Source organism: Durio zibethinus, chromosome 7, assembly GCF_047325235.1.
Source record: "Durio zibethinus cultivar Kanyao isolate XHJ-2024 chromosome 7, ASM4732523v1, whole genome shotgun sequence".
NCBI classification, from domain to species: domain Eukaryota; kingdom Viridiplantae; phylum Streptophyta; class Magnoliopsida; order Malvales; family Malvaceae; genus Durio; species Durio zibethinus.
The window spans coordinates 28,299,498-28,312,745 of NC_143168.1; the positions used below are offsets into that span (position 1 = coordinate 28,299,498).

Genomic DNA, 13,248 nt, shown 5'->3' on the forward strand with positions numbered 1-13,248 from the left:
TTGGGATATAATTATTTGCCCCTTTTCATCGAAGCGCAATATTTTCATGATCATATCTCAGGAGTCAAGACAAACCACCCAATTCAATCTCACATCAAACTGGAACCCAATTTTTGCAAATTTTTTCCACAAATAAAAATTATTACGCCGTCGTTTACACTCAAGTGAATGAAGTGTATAAAATTATATTTAGTAAGGGACAATCATATTCGCCTCCCTTCATAAACATCTTTAACTGTCACATTCACCTACCTAGGACACTTCTAGTCCAGCTAATACATACAATATCAATAACTGTTGAAGATGATGGGGCAATGAATCAGCAAGATACGTTAATTTGGTGCTTGACATGTAAGTGGGCATGTGTGGAAATGTAAAGCAAAGGGGAATGGCCCCCATTCCCATCCCCACCCCCATGTTCAGTATTGTTCAATGCTCAAAGGGAGGAGAATTGGTGATGAAAGTTGGTGGCCACAATCAATATAATGTTGTCTATGGCACAAAATCAATGAATGACTTACCATAAGGAGTAGAGACATGAAGATAAGGTTAGGGGAGTAGGAGATGATTTATGGATACACAAGCCTAGCTTCCCCGGTTCCCCTACCCTTAACCCTACTCCTACGCCTATCCCTAACACTGATTTGACTGTACACTGCCCAGTTGTGGGGATCCCTTTTCTTTCCTTTTTCCTTCCTTCCATTTCCCTCTTATCGGAATTCAGAATAGAAACCCAATTGGACATACGACTACGAGAAATTTACTCCATTCTCAACCAATCTGCTCTCCGTGGATTGGTGGTGAAATGTCCCCTTTTCTTCTTTTGAATTTTTTTATTATAATTTTTACCATATGATCCACTTGTACCAACTAATAATAGGACTTAACAATCTCACGTGTGCATGGACTAGTAGTTCCTGATGGGGTTGATTAAGCCTTGTTTGAGTGAATGTATTGGTAACCTTCAAGAATAGAATAGAGGGTATTCTTAAACGGATGAAAAGATAGCCAAAAAGCCATAAATGCCCTCAAAGAATCACGAATGATATGATCATTAGTTGCGTGCTATTTGATGGTGCCCTATCTGAGCAGGTTTTGAAGATGCCAGTTTTCCACTTTGTCACTCACGAGTCACTGGGCATTTTAAAAACTAGGCTGAGCAGCCCAATAATGGCCCATCCAGACCGACAACAGCAATATGCAAACCCAAGAACCATACATAGAAAAAAGAGGTTGCTGGACTTGGACCCAAAAGAGGTTGAGTTCGTTAGTTTTGCGTTTGGGATACCAACAGTTAATGGAAAAAAAAATGACAATAAATTTGAGAAGGAGAGATAAGAGTGAGAGAAGCATCCTATGCCATGACTAAAACAAGCTCTTTGAAGAATAGAGTACATACAATGATTAATTAGGCATTTAAGCCCTCAAGGTACATTCTCTCTAGTCACTTCCTATAGCTTTACAACAACTACAATATTGTGGGCCATTCTTTTAACACTTCGCAGCTTTGAGGAAGTTGTCGAAAGGACTAGCAGGAGGCAACCTCATAGCCAAGCTTGGGTCTAGCCGCGAAGACAGCTCCATTAAAAGCAGTTTCGTCTCTTATCGGTATAAAAACCAGCAAACAAGTTAAAAAATAGAGCAGATCATGATTGAGACGTAGCAATGTTTGTCATAAACATTTTCGGTAAACGAGTCATTAAAGGTGATTAATGTGTTTTATGTCATGTTTCTGTTCTTTCCACACCTAGACTAGCGAGACATTGCAGTTTTATTAGAAAGAAAGACCGTTGTTAATCCCAAAACTTGAAGTAATTTGTTGTTTACCTTCATAAGAGTCATCTGCCTATCAGCAGGAGCTGTTGGTAAAATTTTATCAGTAGCACCATTTTGATGATTTTCGTGGGCCAACCAATTGGAGAGCTTCTTCCTTGTACATGTGCCAAATGCTTCACATTGGCTAGCCATGGTATCATATGGGAGAGGTGATGTAGAGATAGATGTCGCTGCAACTTGACCAGCCACCTCAAGTGCCTAAAAACAGTAGTATGAAAAGAATATGCTTATACGGCATGTAAATGCAGAGAAATTGAGAATTTTGAAGGTTGATAGAGAAAATGTACAAGAGATTACCGATTCCAAGAGCTGTCCAATGCTAATAACATGAGAGATAGACGGCGATGCAGGCACCTTTGGAATGAAGTGGGAAAGATCACGAACAGACACTTCACTTGTTGCATCATCCTCATGTAATGGGCTTGTTTGAACATACTGCCACATAAGCAGTGACCATTAAGGTAGATCCAAAAAACTTATATTACTACTTAGTATTATAAGAGAAACGCTCAATGTAGAAAAATATGGCAGATCGCAAAGGAGCATGCCAAGTACAGTTCACTGCTACACCTAAGCTAACACTTAAGAATTTCAATCATTCAAAATTTTCTAATTTTCCAGATAAGAGAAATGTAAAACGTACAGGCAACAAACTTCTCTCAGGTAAGTTGATTCAATTAGAAGAAATGCTAAATCTTACTCATCAAAGGAAAGTGATTCTTTTGATTGGGAAATCATTTGATTATGATCCAAGTCAAGTATAGATCGTGGGCCAAACATGAATGCATCATCAGGATGGTTCAGACAGCTGCTTTCTAAGATCATCTATCTCTACCTTAACAAGCACAAAATATTTGAGTTAGAAGGTTGTAGAGAGAGAGAGAGAGAGGGAACTTGTTAATAGTATATTGTACCTCAGTAATGGTAGATAAATTCTGAACCAAGATATCCATCATGTTGGATTCATATATTTTACCCCGCAACTCCAATAGCAAAGAAGAGGCCAGTTGGTTATCAGTAATTGTGAGAAAACACTTATTTACAGCTGATTGTAATCTTGTAATTTGTATATTTATATTTGTATCTTTAGAATTAAGTATTTGTATCTCTAAAATTAGGATAGACAATCCCTCAATTATAGGATTAGTTTTTTAAGAAGATTTAGTTTTCTAGTTTAACCCCTAGTTAGTTGTATATAAACCTAAGATTCTTGTATAATTCTCAATAAGCAGTTTTCCAATATACATTCAGTTTCCACACTGATTTATTTCTTAGTTTTTTCACAAGGTATCAGAGCTTTAGACTCTTCTTGGGAAGCAAAATTTTCAGCCTTCATTGTTGACTTTTTTAGGCCTTCATTGCTGAATTTTGTTTAGGCCTTCATTGCCGAACCCTTTCAAAGAAAGATATCACTACCATCCAATTTGAGAAAATGTTAACTGAAAAAATCATTTAAGTACTACAGATGTTTCAGAAACAAGGAGAGTTCGACAGGGAAGAGATTGAAAAGCTGAGAAACTTATTGAAAATCTTTGAAAAGCCTACTGTGATATGTTCTTTGGGTAAGGTTTCTAGTTCAGGTAAAGCTTCCGGTTCTCATGGATTAAATGTCTTGACTAAGCCTATTACGAGTTCTTTGATCATTGACTTAGGAGCCACAAACCACATGACACATTCCTCACAAAAGTTTAGTACATATAACTTGTGTCCTAGTAATAAGAAAATTGTTGTTGCAGATGGTTCACTTACCACAGTGGCAGGATTAGGAGATGTTTAAGTTAATCCCTTGTTTGTTCTAAAAAATGTTTTACATGTTCTTGGATTGTCTACTAATTTGATATCTATACAAAAATTTACCAAAGATATGAATTACAAAGTAACTTTTTATCCCTTTTATTGTGAATTTCAGGACCAAAGTTCGAGAAAAATGATTGGACTTGCTAAGGAGAAGGATGGCTATACTATCTTGAGACATCAAATAACACAAGTAGTATCAAGAATAATTTACCTCTGTCATTTCTTTCTGAAAAATCTTTTAATAAAGACAAAATCTGATTTTATCATTTTCGTCTTGGACATCCTTCTTTTGGAACCTTGAGAAACATGTTTCCTTTTTTGATCAAAGGATTAAATGTCGAAGATTTTCATTATGATGTTTGCGAACTTGCAAAGCATAGACGTGTGTCTTTTTCAATCAGTAACAAAAGAAGCTTTACTCCCTTTTACTTGATTTATAGTGACATTTGAGGTCCTTCTATAATTCTTAATATTTTTGGTGCGAGATAATTTATTTCATTCATAGATTGTACCAAGATCTCTTAAGTTTTTTTACTTAAATCCAAATTAGATGTGAATAGTATATTTTTAAGCTTCCAAAACATGATCCAAAATCAATTTGGAGTGAGAATCAAGAGATTTAGGTCTGATAATGCAAAAGACTACTTCAACCAAAGTCTATCTACATATTTCCAAAAAGAAAAGATTATCCATGAGTCATCTTGTATTAATATTCCATAGCAGAATGGAGTGGCAGAGAGAAGAAACAACAATTTACTAGCCACAACCTGAGCCTTTTTTTTTAAAACAAATGTACCTAAATTTTACTGGGATAAGCTGTTTTCACTGTCACACATATTATAAATAGGTTATTTTCAAGGGTTTTGAGATTTAAAACTTTTATGGAACTACTCTCACAATTTTATCCCAACTTCAATACCACAAACAATTTCATACCTAGGATATTTGGTTGTACATTATTTGTTCATGTTCACAGTCATAACAAGAAAAAATTGGATTCAAGAGCAATTAAGTGTATTTTTGTTGGGTATTCTTCAACTCAAAAAGGATATAAGTGCTATCATCCTCCTACAAAAAAATTATGTGTCTGCAAATGTCACTTTTGAAGAAAATAAACTATTTTTTACTCAACCTTATCTTCAATGGGAGACTTCATTTATGGAAGATAAGGATAAAGATTTTTTTTTTGCTTGATTTGCCCTCTTCTTCAACATTTACACCCATTAATTCTTCTGAGTCAAAACTTGTTTCTGTTAAGCCCAAGTCAAACACTGAATTTGAGTCTGAACCCATTCCAAATACGAAAGATGTGACAAAGGATATTATTGTTCTTGATTCTATGAAAGAATTATAGGCGTACTCAAAAAGAAAAGTTTCAGATCTTGAATCAGTGCTAATTTAAGAACCTGATCCTAACTTTAGAAATGAGGTAACTACAGTTTTTGACTCTGTTTCTCAAAATGAGCATGAATCTCCTAAAACTATAACTAGTGATTATGATCTGCCTATTGCCATTAAGAAAGGAACTAGAGAATGTACCAAGCATCCATTATACCCAATCTCTAATTTTGTGTCATTTGAAAAATTCTCACAATCCCACAAAATTTTTCTTATGAGCCTAAACACTATTTCTGTTCTAACTACATTATTCGATGCATTATCCAGTGAGAAATGGAGGCAAGCCATGAAAATAGAAATAAAGGCCTTAGAGAAAAATCAGACATGGGAACTGGTAAAATTACCTAAAGAAAAAAATTCAATGGGGGTGTAAATGGATTTTTACTGTAAAATATAAGGTAGATGGTACTGTTGAAATGTATAAAGCCAAGTTAGTGGCTAAGGGCTACACTCAAACCTATGAAGTGGATTACCATGAAACCTTTACTCCAGTTGCTAAGATGAATACAATTAAGATTTTATTATCATTGGCTGCAAATTACAATAGGCAGCTTCAACAATTTGATGTAAAGAATGTTTTTCTACATGGTGATTTGAAAGAAGAAATATATATGAAGGTTCCACCGGGATTTGGAGGTCATCTAGAAGCAAACAAAGTATGCAGGCTAAAAAAAGCTTTATATGGCCTTAAACAGTCTCCTAGAGCTTGGTTTGGGAGATTTACCAAAGTGATGCTAGCAATGAGATATAAACAGAGTCAAGGAGATCACACATTATTTATCAAGCACTTTAATTTAGGGAGAGTCACAGTTCTATTAGGGTATGTTGATGATATAATTGTAACTGAAGATGATGAAAAAGAGAGAGAATCTCTAAAACAATGTTTGACTAAAGAATTTGAGATAAAAGAGCTAAGGAGATTGAAGTACTTCTTAAAAATTGAAGTAGCTCACTCACAGCATGATATTTTTATCTCACAACAGAAATATGTGATGAATCTTCTGAAGGAAACTGAGAAGCTTACATGTAAACCTGCAAATATCACTATAGATCCTAATCATAAAATTAAAGAAGCTAATGAAGATGCTGCTGTAAATAGAGAAATGTACCAAAGATTAATTGAAAGACTCATTTATCTCTCACATACTAGACTTGATATAGCATATGCTGTAAGTGTAGTAAGTCAATTTATGCATAGTCCTAAAGAAATGTACCTGCAGGCTGTTTATCGTATATTGCATTATTTGAATGTCAATCTTGAGAGATGTATCTTATTCAAAAGAAATTCGAGGTTAGTTCTAGAAGCATATACAGATGCTGATTATGCAGGTTCAGTAACTGATAGAAGATCCACCTCAGGCTACTGCACTTTTTTAGGTGGTAATCTTGTGAATTTGAGGAGTAAAAGACAAAATGTGATGGCAAGATTAAGTGTTTAAGCAGAATTCAGAGCAATAGCTCAAGAAATTTGTGAACTACTATGGTTAAAGATTATTCTAGAAGACTTGAAGATCAAGTGGGGTGGATCAATGATACTCTACTGTGATAACAAGTCTGCAATAAGCATTGCACACAATCCTGTGCAACATGATAAAACAAAACACATTGAAGTAGACCGACATTTCATAAAGGAGAAATTAAACAGTGGGTTGATTTGTATACATTATGTATCAACCAAAGGTCAACTTGCAGATGTTTTGACTAAAGGTCTCAGTAGTGCAACATTTCAAGAAATTATTTTTAAGTTAGGAATGAAAAACACTTATTCACCAGCTTGAGAGAGAGTGTGGGAAAACACTCATTTACAGCTAGTTGTAATCGTATAATCTGTATATTTATATTTGTATATCTAGAATTAAGTATTTGTATACATAAAATTAGGATAAACAATCCATCAATTATAGGATTAATTTTTTAGAAAGATTTAGTTTTCTAATTTAACCCCTAGTTAGTTATATATAAACCTAAAATTCTTGTATAATTCTCATTAAGCAGTTTTTCAACATACATTAAATTTTTATACTGATTTATTTCTTAATTTTTTCACAATAACAAATCCATAACTTCTAACGTCAGCCTGATGCTTTACAAATAGAAGGTCTTCACTGATACCCAGACAAGGATCAGCCTGAAAATAGATAAGCATGGCTCTAATAAGTAAGATCGCAGTGTACTGATATAATGAGTTCCATACCACGAAATCTACTAACTTTATCCCATTTCCCAGCCGAAAAAAGGTCTTAGATGAGGCAATTGAAGGAGAAAGAAACTTACGTCATGCGGCACTATAGACTTGATGAGATCGTTTAGATCAGGAATTTGATATATCTTAGCTGCAAACATCAGCATGCCCATTGACAGCATAAAAATTGATCTCTGCGATGCTGGACTTAACATCCCTGACACCATACCCACAAAAGCAATAAAAGAAAGGGATGAAAAATTAATATCCTATCAGAAAATGTGAAAGCCTGTCTGTTAATAGCCCATACCATTGCTAGAGTCCAAGGAGATATTCCTCAGAGATAAGGGAAGCTGGAAGAAGCGGACAACAAGGTTGTCATTAATGTTCTGTGCAATCACAATTTAGGAGACTGTTAGCAGTCAGGCAAAGTAAAAAACCATACATGCAGATTAGTTACCAGCCATTCATCATGTGAATTTTTCTTAGTAAAAATTTGTCCCTGTGAAGCCCATCTCCTGATTTTCTCGGCAGCTCTCAGCTGCCCTATTCTGTTTTAATTAAAAGAAACCATCACTGTGATTTAGCCCGTTATAAAAATGCAAATTGATGAAATTGGTAGCAGGTGCTGCAATTGAATTTGCCTTTTACTATAAATTGCAATAATGGTTTAAACCCAACTTTCTGTTAACCATTTAATTGACTCCTCATTCAACTCAATGTAGCATGGTCTCTCTGGAAACGGCCCAAAAATAACTTCAGGAAAAAAAGTTCAGATTTACTAAATGCTAACACCATGTAGTATTTCAAGTCACCTTCAAGCGTAAAGAAATTGGCGTCAACACAAAAGAGTGAGATATAGCTTCTATGTTAGAAGGTAAATTATCAGGAAGAGTAGCCTGTATCCAGAAAGCCGACAGTAACTGCATTATCTGATTCTCTGTCATTGGCATGATATATGGTTCCTGTGCAAATATTAATAGACCAGAATAATGGCATCAAAGACTAAGACTTAAACTAGATGCTCACATATAACCTAATCATGAAAAGAAGAAACTGCTTACAGCCTCAACCATGTTTGGTGCAGCTGTTCAGTCAATAATAGAGGTTATATTGTAGATGTTAGGGGAACTCTTCAGAACATGGCCCTGCTTCCAATCCTCTTCCACATTATCCTTTCCTTTAAAAGCATCATGAATAGTATAACCATTCTTTTCTATTTTAATGCCATCCTTTTCCCTTCGAAGCTTTTCAAGTAGAGCTGATATGGATGCAAAGGCAGAAGCATTGTTGGAACGCCATCTTCTCGGTTCATAGACAAAACCAGATCGCAGAGATGCAACTTCATGTCTAGGACGATTAGAACTCCGAATAAGAAGAGCTGAAAATATCTGGTGTGCTCCCACACGGGCCTCAACATTAGGATGCAACATTGCTTTCATCAGTTGGACAAGAAGTGCTTCCAGAAACACCTATGTGAGAATGTTTGGAAAGTGGTTCACCAAGCTGTGACTAAGAAAATTTCGAGCACTGTCCAAAATAATTTTAATATACTAAAATGTCTAGATTTTGGTCAAGAATACATATATCAGTAATTTCAAGAAATCACGAACCTAGAAAGTAGGGAAGGAGGCAAAGAATACATAAAATTTAACAATAACAGGGGCACCAACACCATCTCAAATGGATCTTTCCTGTTGTGAGCGAGAGACTAATGCTAATGAAATCATATGAGCAAGGACCATCAGTGATCCAATCGTTGCACTAGCAACTACTCCAGAAGAAGGCAACTTCTCCAGTGATATCGTCATCATGTCGAATAGAGGTCACGCATCATCAATCTAGTAAAAAACCAATGGAAAACCAATTAAGCTAAAAGCATTGTATAAAACACACCAGAATGTACCAAAAACAACTTCTAAGTTACCCCTTTTGCTATTTCCAGCAAGCAGTCTTCAATGGAATTTTGAGCAAGATATTTGACTCCTGCACTCCTACTGATTCAAGAGTGGCTTGGAAACTTTTCCTCATATGCCTGCATAGGTCACTAACAAAACAAATTTCAGCCAGCACCCCTCTAGATCTAATTTGCCTAGCTAAAGCAGCTGCAACTTGTATGATATAAGATTTTAGTTGAGGATCATGTGCCACATTTTTGTGGTCTAGATGATGTATGACTGCGGCTAAAATCAGTTGTTGATTCCCTGAAATCAATAGCAAAGTCAGTAACCAAAATCATAAAATTGTTGAATACTGATCATATTTGGTAGCTTCCTTAAGAAAAATATGATAACAAATGTATCTGAAGCCTCCCAGTAGGACATATCAGACAAAACCACCATTGCCAACCCCTGCTGAGGAACCCAGTGCTGTCTTGAATCAAAGTAGACAAACATTGGATCCAGCACTTGGCACAATGTTGTACTCTCTTTTGCCAGCTCAACCATTCTTTGAATACAAATTTGAGCCCAAACTTTAGGTGTCTCAATCTCTTCCCTATAACAAGAACAAAAAGCTATTTAGGAAAATGGAAGGTTGGGAGAAGAAGAAAACCATTCTGTCATACCAATGTTTTATAAAATAGTTTGTTTTATCCTATAAAATTTCTGCTTTACAGCTCAATAATAACACCACCTCGTCAAAAGAGTGGGATCCCTTTTCTCAGGTTGGGGCCTGATAATCAAGTTCCTATGGCTGGCATCACAGGCAACAATTGCACCTCTACCCTCGCTTCGAACCACTTCATCTACCCAATTATGATGGGGCTCACCTCTCTCACTATCATCTTTAGCATGAGTGTCTAGCTCATAGTTATCTAAAGTGGCATGTACCATCTGCAGTTTGGATATATCAACATTTTAAAAAAGAAAAGAAAAAGAGAGAGAAGGTTATTCCCCATGGTAACCAGTAAAGCAATTCTACACATTGAGAGAGAGAAGGGAAATGAGGGGGGATGAGGTAGTCACAAGAAAATAACCATGAAATGCACCAACCTCATCAAGAGCAGCAAAAATATATGAATATCATGCCATGAACCAGACCTACCAAGGAAAAGGCCTATAAGCTAAACTACATTCTATTCCAGAAAAATAATTAATAAAAATAAAAGACAACAAAACGGCATATTATAAGAGATTCAACATTCTAGTACCAAAAAAAAAAGAGGTTCAACATTGATGGAAGAAGTTTGAAATTGAGAAAGTTACTTCATTACATTATTATCTTTGTGAACAAATTAGACATGGAAAAGGTAATGAACTTTTAAAAATACCATGGCCGGAAGGCACTGCAAGCTAGAAGCCCTTAAGCAACGTCTTTGATCTTCTTCCCCATCCTTACGTGCGAACTTACACACATTATGAACAAATTTTTCAATGTTATGCGTGTAAGTTCCATCTGCCTGTTAATACAACAGATTATGAGTACGGATTAGGATTGGTAAAAATGGTGTCCACTCCATATATGGAAATGAAAAATTTATTTTTCATATTATCTATAAGCCAATGCACCCCATGTCAAAAGAATACTTGCAGCAATACATGACTTTCATATCAGATAGCAGAAATGGTTATATGCCATCCTTTGTTTTTACATGTAACATAAAGAGTAAATAATGTTCATCATTCCCCTCTATGCAAACTCAAGAAAGTACATGTTTTATCTGTACCCTAGCCTTCCAAGTCTGCTTAATCTTTTTGTAAAAATAAGATACACATAGCCTGGTTGAGTTATTCATATTCTGACATTGGTGACGTGAGAAAGCCTCCAATGTCATTCACATTGCGAACCTATAGCATTCTTAAGAAAGTTTTCGATATACATCAAGACGTAAGGTATAACCATTAAAAACGATCTGATATTTTACATATTCATATAGATGCAATCATTTTTTACTTTTAGTTTTCCAAAGGAAAGGAAAGTGACCATTAACCTAACTATAGATAAAAGTTGTCAAGGTTTGGCATCCACGGATCCGCATAGCATCTTGCTTAGAGTTGTCAAGTAGTTCACCAACAACATTTAGCAAGTTAACAGCAAAAAATGCCCTAATAGGTAGAAAAGCAAGGTTTATCATACAAGAAAAGGCAAGATAGTTAATAACTCCCCACACAACACTCAGAAATACAATTAATAACAAAAAAATAAAAGGGAAGTGATTAGTTACATCTGTTCCTTACACATGCAAAGCAACTTGTTGTAAGCTTCTGTAACAATATTGATGAATTTGAAGTGCTCATAACGCAGCTCATGAACTTGTTGTAGATCATGCAGCTTTCTTCGGCTTTCGAATATGTGTTTTAATCATTGTTAGTAATAATGTTGGTCCGAAAAAATGTTTGATGCTAATCATTGGACAAATGCCGATGTCATGACCAATGCCGATAATATTATTTTTTTAATATATCCTCTTGATATGTGCATCTTATCAAGTGGATCAAAACTCATTAATTTGTTGTATCTAAGTCAAATTAAAAATCTAATCCTTGTATGTACCTGCCTATTTCTTTATATAAATAGCTTTCATTCTACCATCTAAAAATAGCGGTCAGGCCAATCAACTAGAGTCCTAACTCTATTCTCCTAGTGGGTCTTCTTTCTTTATTTTTTTTATCTTCTTTTTTTCTTTGCAATTTCCTCTCCTTCCTTTTTCTTTGCTTTTTTTGTTCTTAATTAATTTCTTCTTTATTTTTTTGTTTTATAGTGTCTAGTACATACTATATATCATAAATATTACAGTATTTATTTTTTTAATTATTAAACTAGATTGAATGACAAATATTAGATACTGCTTTAAATAAAAATGATGCAATTCTTTTATTTTTTGACACGATTGTGATTTGAAGGTACAATATTAGTAATTAAATCTAATTTTTCAAATCAAATTATTATAAATATTCTAATTAAACTGCTTACAGATGAAGTTTTGAAATGCCAAAAAGTATGCAGGACATTGTGTAGTTTAACCTCCACACCTCACTTTATTGAAATACATCTTTAACATGCTTTTTCAATGGTTTTTGTTCACTATGATCCATTATTTGAGGATGAATGAGTGTTTTTTTCTTAAATGAAAGTCTAAAAAATGAGTGCTTTAATATTGATGAAAACGCTAACATGAAGAGAGTTTGTGCTAGGTCATCATCCATGTACAATATACGAAAATATGGTTCCATACTAGTTGGTTCTTGTAATGAGTTGCTTGTATTTAAACCTAAAGACTATATCTTTTTGATATCATCGATTTTTTTTTTATTCAACCCTCACACAGACAAAGTAATAATGTTTAAGAAATCATTTACGGAAGGTTATTTATTTGGAATTTCTTTCATTCTTTTACCAAGTAATATATAATCATCTTTTCTTACATACCTCACTTTTCATGTACTTACCCTTTTATGCTACATTTATAATTTATTATGCCAACCAATTAGAGAACTTATTCGTTGTATCTATACCAAATGCTTTACACCAATAAATTATGCTATCATATGGGATAGTTAATGTAAAGATAAATTCGTTGCAACTTAACCAGACATCTCACTTATATTGTGTAAAAATATATATGCTCATACAAAAACTATGGGATGTATATGCATAAATGATGCATGGATGATGCACGAAAGTATATTTATATACCAATAAGTTTATATATAATATAAATTTGATTTTCAATGATTTTTTAGAACTAAACACTACTGATTTACTTTATTACTGTTATTTTGAAGCTTTTATACTATATTTTTCTAATTTTTCTCTTTGTTCTTCTTTCTTATTTTTTAGTTTTATAGATATAAAATAAGAGGAACATGTTTTTTTTCAAAGCAGAAAATGAAATATTATTCAAATTACAAAACAACACAAATCAAATAATTTTATCTTTATTCACTAAACTAAGCTTTTTTTGTAGACACTAAATTTGTCTAAGATATTTTTTAACATTATTGATATAAGGCTCATTTGTAAGAAAAAGCTAAGACCATTTACGAATACCATTTAAAACCCATAAAGACCTCATAAATTTGTCAATTCAAAAT

General features: G+C 34.2%; 1 pseudogene across 1 annotated transcript; it reads right to left on the minus strand.

Moving 5' to 3' along the window:
- Positions 1–2,132: 2,132 nt before the first annotated feature.
- Positions 2,133–12,206, minus strand: LOC111277382 (protein SEMI-ROLLED LEAF 2-like; annotated as a pseudogene). The gene is made up of 17 exons (XR_016343447.1): positions 12,187–12,206; positions 11,379–11,495; positions 11,145–11,259; positions 10,485–10,613; positions 10,207–10,254; positions 9,848–10,047; positions 9,530–9,709; positions 9,141–9,434; positions 8,889–9,054; positions 8,278–8,672; positions 8,029–8,178; positions 7,524–7,602; positions 7,306–7,430; positions 7,081–7,159; positions 2,751–2,854; positions 2,537–2,671; positions 2,133–2,271 (listed from the first exon to the last, which is right to left on the minus strand). The product of XR_016343447.1 is annotated as a protein SEMI-ROLLED LEAF 2-like (transcript).
- Positions 12,207–13,248: the final 1,042 nt, after the last annotated feature.